Source organism: Pleurodeles waltl, chromosome 5, assembly GCF_031143425.1.
Source record: "Pleurodeles waltl isolate 20211129_DDA chromosome 5, aPleWal1.hap1.20221129, whole genome shotgun sequence".
In the NCBI taxonomy this organism is placed as follows: domain Eukaryota; kingdom Metazoa; phylum Chordata; class Amphibia; order Caudata; family Salamandridae; genus Pleurodeles; species Pleurodeles waltl.
Window position 1 is genome coordinate 745750680 of NC_090444.1, and position 20521 is coordinate 745771200.

At 45.0% G+C, this 20521-nt stretch overlaps 1 protein-coding gene across 1 annotated transcript in view; it reads right to left on the reverse strand.

Annotated features, from left to right (window-relative positions):
• Positions 1–20521, reverse strand: part of ACOXL (acyl-CoA oxidase like) — a 981865-nt gene that overhangs the window by 415543 nt on the left and 545801 nt on the right. The window lies entirely within an intron of this gene.

Sequence of the window (20521 nt, forward strand, 5' to 3'; positions counted from 1 at the left end):
ACCATCAATTACATTTCTACTTCTTCTTGTTGTGCCAGCAAAGTTTCAAGTCAACTGTGGACATCTGTGTGTATCTTTAGAATGCTTTATAATTCAGTTCAGTAATGTTGTATACAGGTTCCAGAATACAGTACCTAAGTAATAGAAGACATCCTTTACACATAAACTTGTGGGTCTCTTGAGGAGGTGAAGAGGGAGAGATTAACAGTGCATTGTATTTTGTGTTTTACAATGTGAAGACAAACTATCAAAACTGTCTTGGGAAAATAAGTCAAATTCTCTTTTTGCTTCTGAGCAGATTCCAAATGCTTTGAGGAGACTGTTTAGGCCTATTTTTAGCAAGTTAACTGTGGTAAAAGCCCTTACATCGAGGAATACTACATTTACGTAGGAGCAAGTATGACCTAAAACCGTGACAAAAGCAAATATGGGAGTCGAAATGTAGTGAGTGGCAAGAGAAAAGAGTAGGTAACAAAGGATTCAGAGACGGATGTTAAATTACGCAGTATGGTCGAATAACTGCCACTTCATTTGGTTCCACAGAGATAGCAAGGGGTCTCTAATGGCGAACTACTGTGCTGACTTGATTGTCTTCTCAGTGGATGGTTGGGTGCATCTTGCAAACTTCCAACTGACTTCTTACATTTCATGATTGAGACAATGGAAGCTACAACAGGTGAAATGGAGAGTACTACAAGGATATGATTTTGAGCCTAATATGTGGTGAGATGATGAATGTTGCAGAGTGCAATACTGTTCCACAATGTGAGAATGAATGCAATGAGAAAGAGACAAATATTACTGAACAGTGACAGGATTCATTCTACAGTAGAGGAGTAACTTTAAATCCATTACTGAGTGATGCAGACCAAAAACTAGGGCATATTGTTTCTATCAACGAATTCTGGAAAAGCGTATCTCAACACATCATACTCACCTGCCATCTTCTTTTCCAAAGGAAAACTTTCCTTCACGTATTATTCTTTTACTTGAATAGCTTTCCTCAATTAAGATGCATTTGCGATTCAGTATTTAGAAAGGGGCATGTTTAGGGCGTCGCTTCCAAATACTGATTCGTTGTTGTATGTATTAATGTTTTGCAAACAAATTCCAGTCGCAAAAATTTCATAATTTTCGACCTACTCAAAAGTGGTGATAACCCATTAGCAAATGAGAAACAGTCCCCGTGGGACTCCTTCCCCTTTGTGAATGTGAAAAAATATATATTTTTAAGACCAGGCAGTGGTCCTATGGACCACTGCCTGCACTTAAAAAATGAAACTTAAACATTTCACTTTTTTTTGTTTAATACATCCTGCTTTCATTTAAAGAAAATGAGCTGCCTTTAAGATTGATTTATTAAAAAACAATCACAAACAAGGTGGTCTGCTGACCCAGCAGGCCACCATTCATGTGATGGCTGTCATTCCTAATGTGTTGCAAATTGTGACCTACCTCATTAATATTCATGAGGTAGGTCTTTTTGTGACCGACTAGAAATTGAGAATAGCAATTTCCTAATGCGATTCAGACATAATCACAATTAGGAAATTGTTGTTCAGAATGTTTCTAAGTCTGGCCCAATATGCATTTAAATCGGCCATTTCTGAATGGTTCTCCGCGGTAGATAAGTTCTCAGTTGAAGAACATACTTTGGTGTGTCATCTACTAAGCAGCATTACAATGGCAGTTCCCCTAGCACCCAAATATTAGGGTCTGTGAACTTGATTTTAATATGTTCTTCTCTAGTCAACAAAAAGAGTTTCTCTCTCAACAGGAGGTAGCAGGGAAGATAGCTATGCTTCTTTTCTTAATATCATGTAAGAGGGTATTAGACATCAAGTGTCTGGACTTGGTGGGAAGGATGTTCACTCTGCATGGGGTTATTTTTTCCATATCTAAACATACCAAAGGCAACACCGACGTGGCATACTAACCGGAGTTTGACTGTACTCCTATGTGTTGTTGGGCAAAGTGTTTTAATGCCTACAAGGCTATGACGGTGTAGTGCAGACCCCCTGGAGTATCACAATTGCTAAATGCAATCACAAAGCCATTCGTGATCATGACATCACCTATAATAGTTAAGGTGAGGTTGGTCATGCAAGAGGGTGGAATAGGTGCATAAAAATGTGGGGCTCATTCATTAGGAGGTGCTATGGCCTCAAACTTTTTCTCTGGAGTCCAGCCTGAAGGTAATTAAGAAGTTGGTGGCGGGAGTGGCTCCGCTAATTGTGATCAAGCTTTAAACTATCATAATCCTAGCCCCTGGTCCTAACAAACAAGTTACTTACCCTCGGTAATGCCTTATCTGGTACAGATATAGACTAGCCACACATTCTTCACCTTAGAATTCGGCCACAGGCACCAGACTTGATCCGGAAAAATTCTTTAGCAGTACCTCTGCGCGTCGGTAGAGGGTGTTGTGTGACTCAGTATCGATGTCATCCTCTGGACATGATGTAGACAGAGTCCATATAATCCCTCCCCCGAGGCGCTGATGTCAGTTTCGTCTGTGAGAATAATCTGCGCAACAACGCAGAGCCACTACGGAAACTGGCAATGGAAAAGCGTATCACAAGAGAGGTAGATGCTGCTCCCACCAGGATGCATTAGCAAAACGTGCAAGAATCAGGAAACCAACGCCGGTAGGGAGAGTATCTCAAAAGACAGAATGTACATTTCCACGAACACCCAAGGGATGGGGGCAGAACTGAGGAGAGGTGTAACAGAAGTGTGAGACACAGAGCCAGTCGATAATTGAGACATATAAAGCCAGTCGACAGAAGACACATAAGGTTTGCCATATGCATCACATGTAATGGGTAAGTGAAGAGGTATAGAAGATACATGTTGAGACACCCATGCATACAGGTATGGATGTGACAACATGGATGTGTCCATGCATATGTTGTTTATAGATATGCAGAGGGTTAGATTAGCACAGATGATAATATAAAAAGAGAAACATACACCTATGAAGCAGAAATGATACATAGGTATACATTCCTATATATATAATAATATATAGAGAAACATATAAAGAAAAGTGTTGCGCAACAGCAACAACACAGGAGTAAAATAAAAGAAGGGGGAGAGAGAGTACACCCCTGAATAAAGACAAGACAACCACACAGAAAAATCAATACTAGAGGACTAAAAGTAAAAAGAGGGTGGAAAAACCACCTGCTGATAGAAACCAACAGAAATCTTGCAGTACATGAAAAAGATTAACACAAGGCAGACAAATGCCACGTTAGTATATGCCAATCACAGAAAGGGTAAGGCAACAGCAATGACAATTCAGCAGACAGAAAAAAGTTGCTGAAGAAAGGACTGAAGGAAAAGTGGCAGAATCCCTGAGGGACAACCAGCTGACAAGAAAGTGATCCAATAGGTGGACCCAATAATGAAAATTCTGAAATGTAAGGTATATCAAACTTCAACCCCCCAGAATGGGGTTCGAGCACCGGACCTACAGAAAGTGTGCAAGGCCAGGGTGAATGTCCTTATCCGTGGAGAAAGAAGAAATAGGCACATTAACAGTATGGAAAGAATAGCTAAGTGTTGTTCCTTTGGTAGTAGACCACACATATCCAGACTATTGTGTACCCATGAGGCACTAGATGTTTCCATTGAGCAATAGCTCTGTACCCGAAAGGCAGAAATGTATATATATATATATATATATATATATATATATATATATATATATATATATATATATCTCAAATGTCTCCAGGAAACAAGTGAAAACAAATCAAGGGTTAGAAAGTAGTGCCCCATAATGGCGACAGATTATGCTCTCTACTTTTAGTATATAATAGCCAGAAGAGGGGCATTTGGAATCGAAGTGACACCAACACCTCCAATGCAAAAGAGGTAGAAAAGAGGTAGAAAACCACCTCCCACTGCCTCTTTGAGGGGAAGCGTTTTGTATTCTTTATTTCTTATCAAAAACCAATAAAATGTGTTGAAAAAAGAAAAAAAAAGAAAACCACCCCCCACTGCTCCAATGGGAAAGGACACTTGTGAAAAACAGCAGAAGAATATTTATTGACACAAGGAATTATACTACTCCCATAATGATCACCGAGCAAGTTCCCAGTAGAGAACAGATCATTCTAACGAATGTCCAAAAGCCTACACCAATTGCTCCGAAGAGCAGGGACTGAAAGTGACTCCAACATGAGGAAAAAAAACAAAAAGAGAGCAATATCTTTAGGCGACCCACCTATCAGCAGAGTACAACCGAAACCCCCCATTTTAGTGGGATTAGACCCAGACTGTGTCAGAAAAATAACAAAACCTGTCCACGATAGTGGGAAATAGAAAACAACACCAGAAAAGCGCCTGTGAAGAGCAGGAACATCACACCGGGTGTCAAATAATGACAAGAAGCACACTATCGCAAGAGCGATAGAAAGAATTGCAACAGGGGAAATAATACAAGTGTTCCTGAACAGGGAACCATGCTCGAAGACGACTCTGTACCATGAAGAGGACTTAAGGCTGAGTACCACCATAAGCAACTCTAAAACAGCGTAAAGCTGAGTCAGCTTGCCCACTAAAAAGGGAAGTGCCATCAAAAGGCATAACAAGTAAAGATGCTTGCACAGCTTCTGAGAAGTTGGAAGAATGTAACCATGCCCTTCATCGCAGCGTTACAGAAGAAGCAGACAATTCTTCCAACAGAATCTGTGGTGTCGGCAAAATGCACTCTACTGAGTGTCGTAAAACACAGGAAGTATTAGTGGAACGCAACTCAGAACTAGATGAAGCGAAAATCTGCCTACCAGGAACATCCAGGAGGGATCAGAGAAACCTGCGCAAAACTGTGTGCAGCCAAAGCAGTTTGCACCAAAAAACTTTGAGTATTTGGGTGATGCCAGAGGCATGATGGATCCTCCTGGGCTGACCTGTGTTCTATGAGAGATAGAGCGCTCCACAGGGTGACCAGAAACTGGTTGGGTCCAAACTCCCAAGAGGATATCATAAAGAGCCTCACAAAAAGGAAGGACTGGCTCCACAGAAGACTGGTCAGGATGTAAGACATCAAGCAAGTGGTCCGTGGATAATGGCACACTAGAAAGTTGTAAATGTAAGACTTCCGACACAGGATTTCACGTGTCTGCAAAAGCAGAACTAGATTCTGAAGCCAGACAGGCACAGAAGACGGAAGCCATGGAAGGCTGAGCATCAGCGCCGATCTGACTCCAGACTTGAGAGGCCCAATGGGCACCAAGGACAAAGCCACCGATGATGACCCCGTCAGGGCACCCACCACCTCCTTAAGGCCCGAAGGCACTTCAGAGGGAGGGGAAGGCCCAAAAACAGTATGCACGGATGAGTAATAGTCCTGCATCTGGGCCGGAGTCACCCCAGTGCCTGGATAAAGTGGGAGACACAGGGTCAACTCCTTACTAGACTTGGCCTCAGAGGAACAGGAGGAGCTGCATGGAGGCGGCGAAGTCAGAAGAGGACACAACTTTGACTATGGACAGTGCTTACCTTAAGACGTCATAGGGTCTGGAGACGTCGAAGGAGCTGTATGCGAGTGACTCCTGGAACGGGCGCTAGGATCAGCTGTAGAAGAAGAAGGTCTATAATGCCTACGAGAGTCCTGTGAAGACTGTAACATCCGCACCACCTCTCCCGCAACACCTTAGGCCTCAACTGTTGACAGGCATTGCAGTCGTCGGTATCGTGGTGGGTGCCCAAGCACCACATACATGCAGAGTGGGGATCCCTGACCAACATTTGTCGAGCACAGGACCCACAAGGCTTAAAGCCAGAAGGCATAAACACTGTTCCAATTAAGAAAACCATCATAAATGGAAGGCCAAAAAAATGGCCAGAGGAAACCCATTGTCCAGATCTGCATTGCTGCAGGGAAAAGAAGAAACTGATGTCAGCGTGTCAGGGAAGGGATAATATGGACTCCGTCGACATCATATCCAGAGGATGACATCGATACGGGATCACATGACACCCTCTACCGACACACAGAGGTACTGCTGAAGAATGTTTCCGGACCCAGTCTGGCACCTGTGGGGTGAGGTAATTCTAAGGTAAGGAATCTGCGGCTAGTTGTTTCAATCAGATGCAGGATATAAAATGTCCTAGCAAACATGAAGGAAAGCTTTCAATACTATTGAGGACATGCAGGTAAGGATTATTCTGGCAGGAGGATATTTGAGGAGTCACATATTCTTTGCTATTTAAAGTGAAGAAAGTAGGCATAAACACTGCCTTCATGTCCTTTGTAGAACTGAAAACCTTTGTTCACCTCAGCTAGGAAATTTTGTATTTACAATACAAAGCTAAAAGACAGCCAAAGAGACGATATCAAGGAGATGCCTTACATGCTTCAAAAAGTCACAAGCAATCTCAAAACCATTTTGCAGGATAATCAGAACCACTTTTTCATTTAACGTAATCACTTGAAATTTCTAGTACTGAGGATGTAGTCAAAGAATTTCTAGTGTTAGGATGAACATTAAACAGATCATATTAGCACCAACTGGTATTCCCTGACAATGACTTTTCTCCATTCTATAATTTCCATAGAAATCCTTTTTGCCTTCTTCTGAGGAGATCCCATAGATCCAAATTACTTGAACTATATTTCCCTTTGAAGTTTTCAAGGTAGTGACTGGGTCATTATCTAGTGCATCATACATTACAGATTATCTTTGGAAATCCTGTAAAGGTAAAACTACACTTACCACTGATTTTATCTAAAGGATTACACAGACCACATGTATTGTATTCCACTAGCTGTAGCTACAACTATGAAAATATTAAACTTCAAATTGAAGTGCAGCCTGTCAGTTTATTCTACATTATCATAAATGGCATTTAATGCAAGCACGATTTAGTTAAATCACATTTCAGGTTTACCCTGCCTACATCAATACATCTAATAGCATGAACTACAGGGGCTAAAAGTGAAAGGTACGGTAGACAGCATTAGAGTTCAAATACATTTGAAGTTTTGCTTTCACTGGTCCTCACCACTAGCTGACATGCCATTATATAGACAGGGTTCTGAGTAATTCACATAAAATAAAAGATACTCTAGAGTACTGGGGTCTCAATATAAATATACAAATAGGTCTCATTTTCTGTGACATTATTCCAGAATTCTGGTACCGCAAATAATTAGTTGAACACAATGTTGACTCTAAGCATCAAATCAACAATATAACTTGATAATGAATCGTTGCATCAATCTTACTTTTTATATTTTGTTGGCTCTAGCTGGCCTACTTCATCTGGTTATCCAGGCTCAATTCTTGTAAAAAATATATCTTCATTGGCATAGGAGATTGGATTATTTGTTGAGGGGGGTGCAAACCCACTTTAAAGAATAATCACAATCCTTGTCAGGGTGAACCACCAAAGTCATTAAATTAACCTGTGCTTAATTAAAGGTTTGGTAGCTTGGCACAAAACATGTTAGGCTTAACTTAGAGGCAATGTGTAAAGTATTCATGCAGCACACAATCCAAAAGAATTTAGAAAAATAGGGAATATTTTAGTAAATAAAATGGCCTTAAAACAACATCAATCTAATTGGTAAAACTTGAGTTATTAATTTTTAAACTTTAATTTTCAAGGTAGCTCCAACTGTGGAAATCTAGTTGCGCCCAACTGGGACAGAGTCACAAGTTCAGGCCAGGATTGATAGAGCGCAGGATGGATAGAGGACCATGTTTGTCCCACTAGAGGTTTTACCTTATGACATTGATGCGAGGACAGTGTGGCGCAACTCAGAGGGTCTCCGTGTTGCCCTGCGCCGTTCTGTGTTGGACTCAATGAGGTTTTCCATCACGGCTGCGCTGCTCTGCGGGGTGTTACATCGCATCTGATGAAGCCTTCAGTGAGGAGCTGCACAGTACGTCTCAGCGTTGTGCTATGCTTGATCCCTGAGGTTTTCATTTGGGAGCTGCAGGGATCAGTGTCAGTTTGTGTCAGATCCTGTGAAGCCTTCAATGAGAAGCAGGGCAGCTCACTTCTGTAGGGTCTGCATTGTGCTGTGTTGGATCAATGAAAACTTTAGTTAAGTAGGAAGAAGGGCACTTTGACTCCATCCATGGGTCCCAGACTTTGAGAACAACGCTTGGGGATCAGGACTCCCACAAAGGACAGCAGTGAACACCAAGATAGTTCTAGATGGTTTGGTCAGCTGGGAACTAGGAAAGGTCACTGGAAGCTTGTTGTATCCCTTTGGCTCAAAAAGGAGGTCAGCCAACTGACCCTTCAATCAATCAATCAATCAGTTTTTGTAATGCTCAACTACTCACCCTTGAGGGTTTCAAGGCACTGGGGGAGGGTCTGGGCCTCATCTAAAGAACCAAGTCTTGAGGTTCTTCCTGAAGATGGTGAGTGATGGGCTTTGTCTGAGGTTCATGGGCAGGTTGTTCCAGCTCTTAGCTGCGAAGTAGGTGAAAAAGCTTCCTCCGGTGGTGGTTTTCCATTTGCGTGAGATGGTGGCTAGTGCCTGCTGGGCTGAGCGGAACGGACTGGCAGGATTATGGAAGGAGAAGCGATGGTTCAGGTAGGCTGCTCTAATGTTGTGAATGGCCTTGTAGGTGTGGGTGAGTAGTCTGAAGATGATTCGCTTCTCCACTGAGAGCCAATGGAGGGTCCTTGGGAGTTGGGAGATGTTTTCCTAGCGGGGGAGGTTCAGGACGAGTCTGGCAGTGGCGTTTTGGATGGATTGCAGTTTCCTGTTGTTTTTTATTGTGGGGCCGGCGTAGAGTGCATTGCCATAGTCAAGCTTGCTTGTAACTAAGGCGTGGGTGACTGTCTCGTAGCAATTGACCGGGATCCATTTGAAGATTTTGTGGAGTTGGCGGACGGTGTGCCAGCGGGAAGAGGTGACTGCGTTTACCAGTCAGGTCACTGATAGGGAAGAGTCAAGGATGATATCTAGATTGTGGCCGTGGTCAGTCGGAGAAGGTGGGGCGCTGAGCGATGTGGGCCACCAGGAGTTGTCCCAGGCTGAAGTGGAGTTTCCAAAGATGATGAGCTCTGTCTTGTCTGAGTTGAGCTTGAGTCAGCTCTCTCTCACACAGGTGGCGATGGCTTCCAGTCCTGTGTGGAAGTCCCTTTGAGCTTTGTCCGGGTCTTCAGTGAGGGATATGATGAGTTGTGTGTCATCGACGTATGACACGATGTTCATTTCCTGACCTCTGATGATGGCTGCAAGTGTGGCCATGTAGATGTTGAGGAGTGTTTGGCTCAGGGAGGATCCCTGAGGGACTCTGCAGCTGACTTCTGTTGGTTGGATATGAAGGGTGGAAGCCTGACTCTCTGTGTTCTTCCGGAGAGGAAGGAGTGAATCCATTGCAAGGCTTTTCCACAGATTCCTGTGTCGTGGAGTCTGGTGCATAAGGTGCTGTGTGAGCATGTGTCAAAGGCTGCTGAGAGGTCAAGGAGTATGAGTGCTGCTGTGTGGCCGCAATAGAGGAGTGCACGAATGACATCAGTGGCAGCAAGAAGAACTGTCTCCGTGCTGTGGTTGCTGTGGAAGCCAGACTGGGAGGTGTCCAGCAAATTGTTGTCTTCGATAAATTGTCACAGCTGTGAGTTGATAGCTTTCTCCAGTACTTTGGCAGGGTAGGGTAATAGCAAGATGGGCCGGAAATTCTTTAGCTCTGAAGAGTCAGCCGTGGGTTTCTTCAGAAGGGGATGGACTTGGGTGTGTTTCCAGTCTTTGGGGAAAGTGACTGTGTTGATAGAGCAGTTCAGCATCTTGCGGAGCTCGGGGACGATGGATGCGCTGGCTCCGTTGTAGATGTGGTGAGGACAGGGGTCTGTAGGAGCTCAGGAGTGAGTGCTGTTCATGATGCTTTCGGTCTCTTCTGTGGTGAGAGTGGACCAGCTGTGGATGGTTTGGGTGGGTGTGGGGGCTGGGTTGGTCATAGGTTCTGAAGCTGGGCCTGCTTTCCAGGAGGAAGCTGTCATAAATGTCCTTAATCATGCGTTGGAAGAGAGTGGCCAATTTGTCACAGAGGTCTTGCGACAGGGGGATGCTGGTGGCTTCGGAGGGGGAATTGGTGAATTTGTTGATTACCGTGAAGAGTCCATTCAAGGTGAGCGTGGATGAGTTGATTCGTTCACGGAGGGTGGCTTTTTTGCGTTCTTGATGCGTCTGTGGTAGTTGGCTGTGGAAGCTCTGAAGGAGGTGAGGTCCAAGCTGGTTTTGCTGTTTCTCCACTTCTTCTCTAGGCACCTGCAGGTGCACTTGGATTCCTGGAGTTCGGTGTTGAACCAGCTGGCTTTCTTTGTGATGCGCTTGACCAAAGTTGATCGAAGGGGGCTAAGGCATCAGCGCATTCAGTGATCAAGAAGCAGAGGTTGCATGCTGCGGTGCTGGCGTCGTCAGTGGGAGGCAGGGTGCTATGGCAAGGGTTGTGGTGAGTTGCTCATCGTTGATTGCGTTCCATTTCCTGTGGGGGGCTGTAGGGACGCGGAGGCGGCTGTTGGATGTGGTGATGGCGAAGAGTAGGCAGTGGTGGTCTGTCCAGTTTGGGGTGGAGATGTTTTTGATGGTAATCCGGTTGCTTGAGGTGAAAATAGGGTCTAGTGCGTGTCCTGCAGCGTGTATGGGAATGGCAATCAGTTGTCTGAGGCCCTGTGTGGCAAGGTTGTCGAATAAGGAAGTGGTGTTTCGGTCGTTGCAGTCCTCAAGGTGGAAATTCAGGTCACCAAGGAGAAGGTAGTGAGAAAATGTACATAAAGTTAATCATACACCATAGCTGCTAGGCATCTGTTTATCTTTATTATGTTGCCATGTGCTCGACAAACCTCCTGAACTTTGATGATTGACCTTGTGCTCGCAGCCTTGGGCTGCAATCTGCTTAATCGCTGCCATATTACTTTTTCCAATTACAGTTCCGAGAATTGTCGTGCTTAATCAGTAACTGCCAGAACAAGTTTGTACAGGTCGTTGCCACCTCCTGCCAGCTGCATCTGTACCTTCTCCCACCACACGTGTATCCCTGAAATATTCTGAACACCGCAGAGGACCTTGAATACGATAGGGGTGGAGTTGTCCTCTGACTAAGCAGTTTTGTGTGTATATAAGGTTGGGTGCCCCAGAGTGAAGGGGCAGCCTCCATAGGATAGACACTTGACTGTCCTGGGACTCTGTATTAGCTCGAGCTATAATCCATGTAATAAACTTCTCTTTATTCCTCCAGTTGGTGACTCCGTCTGATTTGTGAACTCTCTGCTAAATTGACCCTGAGGACATAAAGGGTGTCCCTCAACCGCTGGGAAGGATCTCCACTGTGTGTCTTCCAGCCGGCTCGACTTCTCCTGGCACTGTCTGAATTTGGGTCTCTGTTTTCCGTGAACTACTGGAGTCCCCAACTGTTGGACTATAACAGAAGTGTCAGGTAAGGACGGGAGTTGAAAGATTCCTGTCTAAAAATAGGTCTGTGAGTATTGTACGGTTTCTATCGCTCTTTGCAAAGACCGACGTCAGTGGTAAGACTGACCTCAGTTGTCATTTAAGTATATAGGAAGCAAAAGGCATATTTGCCACTCATTTGGTGTATTCAAACCACTGATGTAAGAATTTTTTTTTTTTTAATATACTGGAAGAATGCCTGCGTTCAGTTGTTTCAGGAAATTGTGTTGTTGTCTTTGCAGTAGGGACTCCCGCATGGAGGAAACATGGGACTCCGAATTATGATATATATGTTAAATATGGCATAGGTCCGATTATTTGGTCTGATATATGGAGAAAAAGAACCAAAGGTAGTTCTGATTTACAATGGCCTATTCACGGGACATTTGATAAAGATAAATTAGACTATTTACAGGAACGTTTGTTTGTGACAAAAAGTAGACCAGGGATGTTTGATTTACTACGGACTTGGCAGAAAGAAGCAGACCAAAGATGTAGGAAGGCAGAGAAAGAATTACAGAGACATAAGACCAGGACGGTGACTGAAAAGGTATATGACTCTGACGTAGCTGAACATCAACAGAAAATTTTAGAACATGACCGAAGGCTTCACTTACAAACTGATAAGTGTTACCCTTCCAGGACAGTAGTGGATAAGCCACAAGAGGAAGACCCCCTTTTAAACGATATGTTAGATAAACCCCCGTTATATACTCCACCAATATATCCTACACTACATCCTCAACCTGCACCAGGTGACCCTATTGTGCCACCCCCGGTTGGATCTCAGGCGAGTGCTCCGCCACCCACCACCACCCCTCCTGTCACCAGACCTATAGAGGATACACCCCGCCCGACTGTACCCACCCCTCGACTGGCCCCCGTTTAGACACCACACATACCCCCCGCCCCATGACCCCGCGAAAGCTCACCCTGCGCGGACACTTGTTCTCTAATTCACAAGAGGAAGATGTCATTGAAGAAATGAAACGGAGGGGGATGACTAATTGGAATGCCTATGGGGTCAGGGACATTGTCCACACTATGAAACAATGGGATAGTTTAGTTAAGTTACATGCAGCCACCCTTATGTGCAACATTATAATACAAAAATATGAGGATGATGGTTCCTCAGCTCCCCCGGGACTGGTGGACCTCCGAAAACGCGCCTCTACTGGGCTGCCGTTTGGTTCTGGTCTACATGATTATGTTGTTACTCTTCTTGTATATAGGAACCGCCTATGGACATGTAGCCCTTCTATAAGGGCATCCATGTTTCCCATGAGAGAGCTTCCGCCGGTCTGGCGAGAACCGGTGACGGATGCCGCTGGCCAAGTTATTACCGCAGGGCATTTTCAACAAATGTGGGTACACACCCCATGGAAAAGATCTGAAACATATACCCTAAAAGCCGCCTCACCTGACCCCCGTAAGAACCCTGCAGGATATTATAAAGAATTGCAACAAATTATTGAATCATGTACTATGACGTTGTCCGATATTGGCATGTTAATGGCAGCAGTAGTCCCGCAGGAAGTATGGTCAAAAATACGGAGGCACGACCATGATGAACTAGGGGGCACGTGGGACCAATTGCAAGCAGCAGAAAGAGACAGGGTTGGGGGAGCGAAACCAGACCCACTTATATTGGCTCTCCCACTGCGTATTTTGGATTTAATGAAGACCATACTTGCACCACACAGGATAAATTGGGATAAATTGGCCGCCTGTAAACAGAAAAAGGACGAGGGTGTTTCAGACTTTTATACAAGGTTTGAGGGTGTCTTTTCTGATTACAGCGGCCAAGACATGACTACTGAAGGGGGGATAAGACTCTTTGTTGACAAATTCGTGGACAATTTATTACCAGACATAAAGGGAAAATTGAAATTGTGTGAAAGTACGTGGCCAGTCTCTACTGCCACTGGAATACTGACAATGGCCCAATTTTATGAGAACAGGGAGATAGAAGAACAAGAAAAGAACGAGAAAAAACGAAGGAGTTGAAAACAAAGGTGTTATTTCAGCAGGCCTACCCTCAGCCCGTCAACAGCAGTCCAGATCAAGGTCACAAGGACCTCCCAATGACAGAAGGCAGTCCCAACGCCCTCCCCGTTCTTCCCTCTCCTACAATCAGTGCGCCTATTGCAAGCAGGAGGGCCACTGGAAGAATGACTGCCCCAATAAGGACAGCTCTACAGGCCGCCCCATGCCCCCACTGCAACAAGACTAAAGACCACGCGGTAGGTCTGGTCCTGCAGACAGACCCCGCCAGCAGGCCTCTTCACTGTCCCACAGTACCCCCCGCCCAAATTATTTTGATGCTTCAGCCCAGCGTCAATATTTTAATGATGACTATGATGCGTATGAAGGTCAGTGGTCCTCCTTTGACTATGACAGCCTTCGACAGAGGGGGGTGGGACCAGTTTCTATTCCTGTTAGGCAGAATGGCCCTCACGTTGAGGTACAATTAGACGGTACTCCACATGATTTTTTGGTAGATACGGGGGCCACCAAAAGTTCTGTTAAACAGGAAGAGGTCCAAGGGGTCCTTCTGTCTGGCAATATTAATGTCTCTATGGGTTTTTCTGGTGTTCCGGTGGCTAACCCCGTCTCCCAGCCGCTGCATGTTGCTATAGGTCCTTACACATTAGCTCCCCTCTCATTCTTACTTCGGCCTGTAGTGAGAATTTATTGGGTTTGGACTTATTAAAGAAATTGTACGCCACCATTTATTGCTCTCCGGATGGAGTTCATGTCACTCTAGGTCCAAGTATTTCCCCATCACAATTTTTGTCAAAACCACTTCCACCCGAACTTCGAGATTTGCCACATATTTTATGGGCCACACATAAGGACGATGTTGGATGTCTGGACATACCACCGTATGTCATACGCTTGAAAGCCAATGCCAAATTGCCTCGACTTCACCAATACAAATTATCCCAACACATTGAACAACAACTCAAAAATATTGTGACCCAGTTGATTGATTTGGGTGTCATTGAAGAAACGCGTGGTAATGATTGTAACAGTCCTGTCCTTCCTGTTCATAAAAAATGATCTGATGGCACCGCGTCTCCAGGACTCCGATTTGTTATTGATTTACGGGCGGTCAATAAGATTGTAATACCCCAGTTCCCTGTTGTTCCTGACATTACGACATTATTAACAATGATACCTGCCTCCGCTACTTGGTTCTCTGTTATCGATCTTAAGAATGCATTCTTTAGCATTCCCATTCATCCAGATAGTAGACACATCTTTGGGTTTTCACTGGGTGGTCGCAGTTTCCAGTTCTGTCACGCTCCACAAGGCTATACTGAATCGCCTAGCATTTTTAGCCAGGCCCTCAAGGGCCAATTGGATACCCTTGTTTTTCCTTGCTCCTCGACGCTGGTTCCATATGTGGATGACCTTTTAATAGCATCCACTTCAGAACAAAATTGTAAAACAGATACTGTAGCCTTATTGAAACATCTTGCACACCATCACCATAAGGTCTCCCTCTCCAAATTGCAATATTGTAGACAGGAGGTTATATACCTAGGACACCTCCTGTCTAAGGAGGGACGTACGTTAACGGCTGAGAGAATACAAGCTATACGAGACATACTGGTTCCAAGGACACAGAGAGACGTTAGGGCCTTTATAGGTATTACCTCCTTCTGTCGTCAATGGATTCCTAATTATTCTCTTTTGATAAAACCATTTTTGCATCTCACCCACAAAGATTGTCCTGAAAAGATTGAATGGAATGATGATTTTCAGTCTGGTTTTGATGAATTGAAAAATACACTCTGCACAGCACCTGTACTTGGTACGCCTGATTATCGTAAAGATTTTCAGTTATATGTGAGCGAGAGAAATGGATGTTCACTATCAGTGTTAACCCAAGAGCATGGCGGCAAACAACGCCCCTGTGCTTATTTTTCGGCCCTACTGGATCCAGTGGCCCGTACACTCCCGAGCTGTCTACGGGCAGTAGCCGCTGCAGCAGTCGCAGTGCACCAGTCGGCCGGGATAGTCATGGATTCACCCCTCACCCTGTTGGTCCCACACACTGTTGACGCACTATTAAACAAAACAAAAACACAGCATCTTACTAATGCACGATTAACTACTTATGAACTGACACTTTTAGCTAGTCATATAACATTAAAAAGGTGCAACACGCTCAATCCTGCCACTTTATTACCAATTACTGAAAAAACTGAAGATTCTTATGATGACATACATGACTGCATTCTCCAGACGGAGGATGAAACAAAAGGGAGAGTGGACTTACAGGACACTCCACTGAAAGACCCTGTTGGCATATTATACGTAGATGGCTCATGCATCAAGCTACCCGATGGCACTACCTCTGCAGCCTATGCATTTACAACAGCTACCACTGTAGTTGAAACAGCTAGAATACCACATTACTCTATTCAGGCCGCAGAATTAGTAGCTCTAACACGAGCCTGTGAGTTAAGTAAAGGACTTAATGTGAATGTTTACACGGACAGTCAGTATGCATTTGGTGTAGCACACAATTTTGGTCGCTTGTGGGCAGAACGAGGATTCCTCACTTCACATGGGACACGTATTGAACATGGGAACCATATAACTAACTTACTTTCTGCCCTGGCGTTGCCCAAAACAATGGCTATCATGAAGTGTAGTGCACACAAAAAGGTGACAGATGAAACTGGACGGGGCAACGCCCTAGCCGATCAGACAGCAAAAGATACAGCGTATGCAAAGACAGGACACATGTATGTGGTAGATAGTACAGAGGAGGTTCGTCCCCATGAAATATTTGGGAACACGGTAGAGAGTGTCAGGAAGATACAGGATGAGGCAACTGAACAGGAGAGAAAGGAATGGGAAGAAGGGAAGGCCAAGTTAGATGAAAATACGCTGTGCTGGACAGATCTGTCACAGAGGGAAAGATGGATGTTACCTGATGCATTCGTGCTGCCAGTAGTGACTGTGGCCCATGGTCCTGCACACGTTAGTGCGAAAAGCATTTGTGATTTGCTTGATCCGGTTTGGTCTAATAAAAATATCAGAAGAGTAGCTGACCAACTGGTTCAATCCTGCATGATTTGTTTACAACATAACATAGGGAAGGGTGCCTCAGTCCCCGCTGGGCATTTTTCCCTACCAACGTATCCCTTTGAAGTACTACAAATGGATTATATTGAGATGGAAAGGTGTAACAACTTGAAATATGTCCTAGTTGTGGTCTGTATGTTTAGTAAGTGGGTAGAAGCTTACCCTACTAAAGATAATACTGCCCTTACCACCGCAAAGGTACTTCTGAAGGAGTTCTTCCCACGGTTTGGGGTCCCAAGGTGTGTCTGGTCAGATAATGGGAGTCATTTTGTAGGGCAGGTGATGAAAAGGGTGTGTGAAGGGTTGGGCCTCCGCCAGAAGTTTCATGCAGCTAACCAACTCAGTCAGCAGGACTAGTTGAAAAATATAATGGCACACTTAAATTGAAGATGTCAAAAATATGCGCAGAACGCGGTATACGGTGGCCGGACGTGTTGCCCCTGGCTTTAATGTCTGTCAGGATGACGCCTCACTCTAGATCAGGGTTGTCACACTATGAGATAGTGATGGGTAGGCCAGCAAATGTCTAGGGGGTCCCTCGACCTCACAAGTACTCAGAACTAGAACATCCTGTTTAGATGGACTATTTAAATGAACTCACTAATTCTTTGCGTTCTATTCACCAACAGGTGCGTGAAGCCCTCCCATCTGTATCCACTGATCCAGGCCACAAGATACTACCTGGAGACTGGGTCCTCACAAAGAATTTCCAGCGGAAAAAGAGTCTCGAACCTCGATGGAAAGGTCCGCGACAAGTCCTCCTTGCTACTCGAACAGCAATTAAAGTCGAGGGAGCTAAGAATTGGATACATGCATCCCACTGTAACAAAAGTACCCCTACTCGTACCCTCTGATAAAACAAAAAGTGGTGACCACCCGACGACTGAGGACCATTCCAGCAACACTACGCGGAGTGATAAAAAACAGAACAACAGTGTGCTGCAGGAGGTTCCCTCAGATTTTGGTCACACTGAACAATTGTTTCCTGACCATACCATACCACACTCCACAAGATACGATTTCCGCCCACGAAAATAAGAAAATGAACAATGAACTGATTGCTTGTCCCCTGTATTAAGTCTGACGATAGCTGCGGGCCGTGATTTTGACTGTGGGGGCGGACCAGAGTGTGTCAATAGGACTGCTGGAATCACCCCACAGTGAAGCAACCACCAGTCACGGGCAGCACCTAGGTTGGACTGAACTGCTAGTGGGACAAGCAATAAAGAGAAATGGATGTTATACAAGAAGACAAGAGGAAAAAGAAGAAAATAAGTAATTTAAAAAGACTATTAGATCCACGTATCGCTTGTCTCACCATAACAATACTATTTTTGGTACTTCTGTCTTGCATTGGGCGGGTAATACATGATTCTGACTCAGAGGTCTCACCAACTACCCCACTGCCTCCAGAACACAGCCATGTTTCCTTACCACCCCATGAGGAAGGAAGATGTAAGGAATATGAAAACAATACCTTCATATCTATGTTACATCAACATCAGATGGCTGTAAATAGAACAAATTGTTGGATATGTGGCTTGCTACCGAGTTCCGTGCAAAGAAGGTTGCCATATATTGCATTCCCTTTTTCTTTTGATGGCTCCTGCAGCGCCTGGTCTGAACTATCAGCCATTTGGGCTACCTCAATGGATGCTACTAATTCCGGACTATTGGTCACCCACCTATACCGGTTATGATGGCCCACTGGAACAAGAGTTTATGGAACAAAGGAAGAAAAGTCAGAATATGCTGACCGATGAAATAGGTCTACTGACATATATTTTTTATCCTTTAATACCACACCCCGGATTGGCCGAAGATTTTTTTTAACACAGGTCAAGGCTCCACTTTGTTTTCAGAAAAGTGGTAATAGAAGTGTAGGTGCCAGTAACTGTAATGCTACAGTAATATTGAATGGAACTAATTGGCCTACCATGATACCATCACGAAACTCGTATTTTGTTTGTGGTAATAATGCCTACACCTCCTTGGTACCCACCTGGACCGGCACGTGTTACATTGCTTGGTTACTACCACCAACTTACACAGCTGGCCCTCAACAACACAGGACTCGGAGAGGGGTAATATCTGCGGAAGATACCTCAGCACAAGAAGCATTGGACTACTTTAAAGGAGTCCTTCCATTTTGGGGCCCTATGATGAACAGTAGGGATATCAGACATCTCACACGAATCGTGGAAGCAACAATAAATGAAACAGCAGGAGCTCTGAGTAACATCACTGCAGAGCTCGCTGCTGACCGCCTTGTTACTCTTCAAAACAGAATGGTTCTTGGCATCATCTTGGCGGACCGTGGTGGAGTTTGTACTTTGATCGGATCGAGCTGCTGCATTTATATACCAGACAATGCCCCTTCAGTGTATAAAGCTATTTAAAGGGTGCATATGATAGCTTCCACAATACACCAAGACGAAGGAACATGGTCCTTGACCGACTGGTTTTGGGGCTTGATTTCCCAATGGGGCTGGAAGATATTAATATTCCTTTTTGTGCTTGCTGCTGTATTCCTCACCTGTTGTCTTTGTGTACAGTGCCTACCTGCTTTGTGCGGTTGCTGTATGGCATCCCTTGCCCCCTGGCCTGTTCGCCCTCCTCAACACACGGCTATGCTGACCCTTGAGCAGGAGATAAAAGACCTTATGTCCATTAACATAGACACTGAATGACGTTCAAACTTGCCTCACAATGGCAAAAGGAGGAATTGAGAAAATGTACATAAAGTTAATCATACACCATAGCTGCTAGGCATCTGTTTATCTTTATTATGTTGCCATGTGCTCGACAAACCTCCTGAACTTTGATGATTGACCTTGTGCTCGCAGCCTTGGGCTGCAATCTGCTTATCGCTGCCATATTACTTTTTCCAATTACAGTTCCGAGAATTTTCGTGCTTAATCAGTAACTGCCAGAACAAGTTTGTACAGGTCGTTGCCACCTCCTGCCAGCTGCATCTGTACCTTCTCCCACCACACGTGTATCCCTGAAATATTCTGAAGACCGCAGAGGACCTTGAATACGATAGGGGTGGAGTTGTCCTCTGACTAAGCAGTTTTGTGTGTATATAAGGTTGGGTGCCCCAGAGTAAAGGGGCAGCCTCCGTAGGATAGTCACTTGACTGTCCTGGGACTCTGTATTAGCTCGAGCTATAATCCATGTAATAAACTTCACTTTATTCCTCCAGTTGGTGACTCCGTCTGATCTGTGAACTCTCTGCTAAATTGACCCTGAGTATATAAAGGGTGTCCCTCCACCACTGGGAAGGAGACCCCTGGAGGGGGTCTAATCTTTCCTGGTTCCTCAGTAGTCAGTGGACGCCAGGGTGTGGGGGAGTGGCGAGTTCTACAATGGCATCAATGAAGGCTGGGCGGGGGCCGGGCGGTCTGTAGACCAGGGTGCCGCGGACGGAGGATTTGTGATTAGTGTGGATCAGGAAGTGAAGGTGTTCCATAGTGGTGCAGTGTTCCTCCGTTTTGACCGTGATGCGTATTGAAGACTTGTGTACGATGGCCAGTCCTCCACCAGGACGGGCGGGCCGGTCCTTCCTTAGTATGTTGTAGCCATCCGGGATTGCGATGGCGATATCTGGTCCAGAGGTAGGGTTGGTCCAGGTCTCGGTTAGGAATGCAGTGTCTGGGTGGGCGGAGTCGATCAGGTCCTAAATTTCGGTGGTGTGCTTATGGAGGGAGCATTTATTCAGAAAGAGACAGTTGATGAGGATGTGGTGGGTGTCGGTGCGGTCCCGACGCGGACAGGCTTGCCTTTGACATGCAAGCTGCAGGGCCGTGCTGTGGCCGCCATTAAGAAGGGCAGGGAGGAAGAGTGTTCGGTCGGATGGGAGACCGAGGGAGGTGAAAATGCTTTGACAGGGGCGGCGGGGCAGAACTGCAGGGAAGCAGTGGCGCAGGAAGGAGAGAGGCAAAAAGAGGTGAGGAGACTGATAATAAAAGATTAGAAAAAAGATTAGAATTA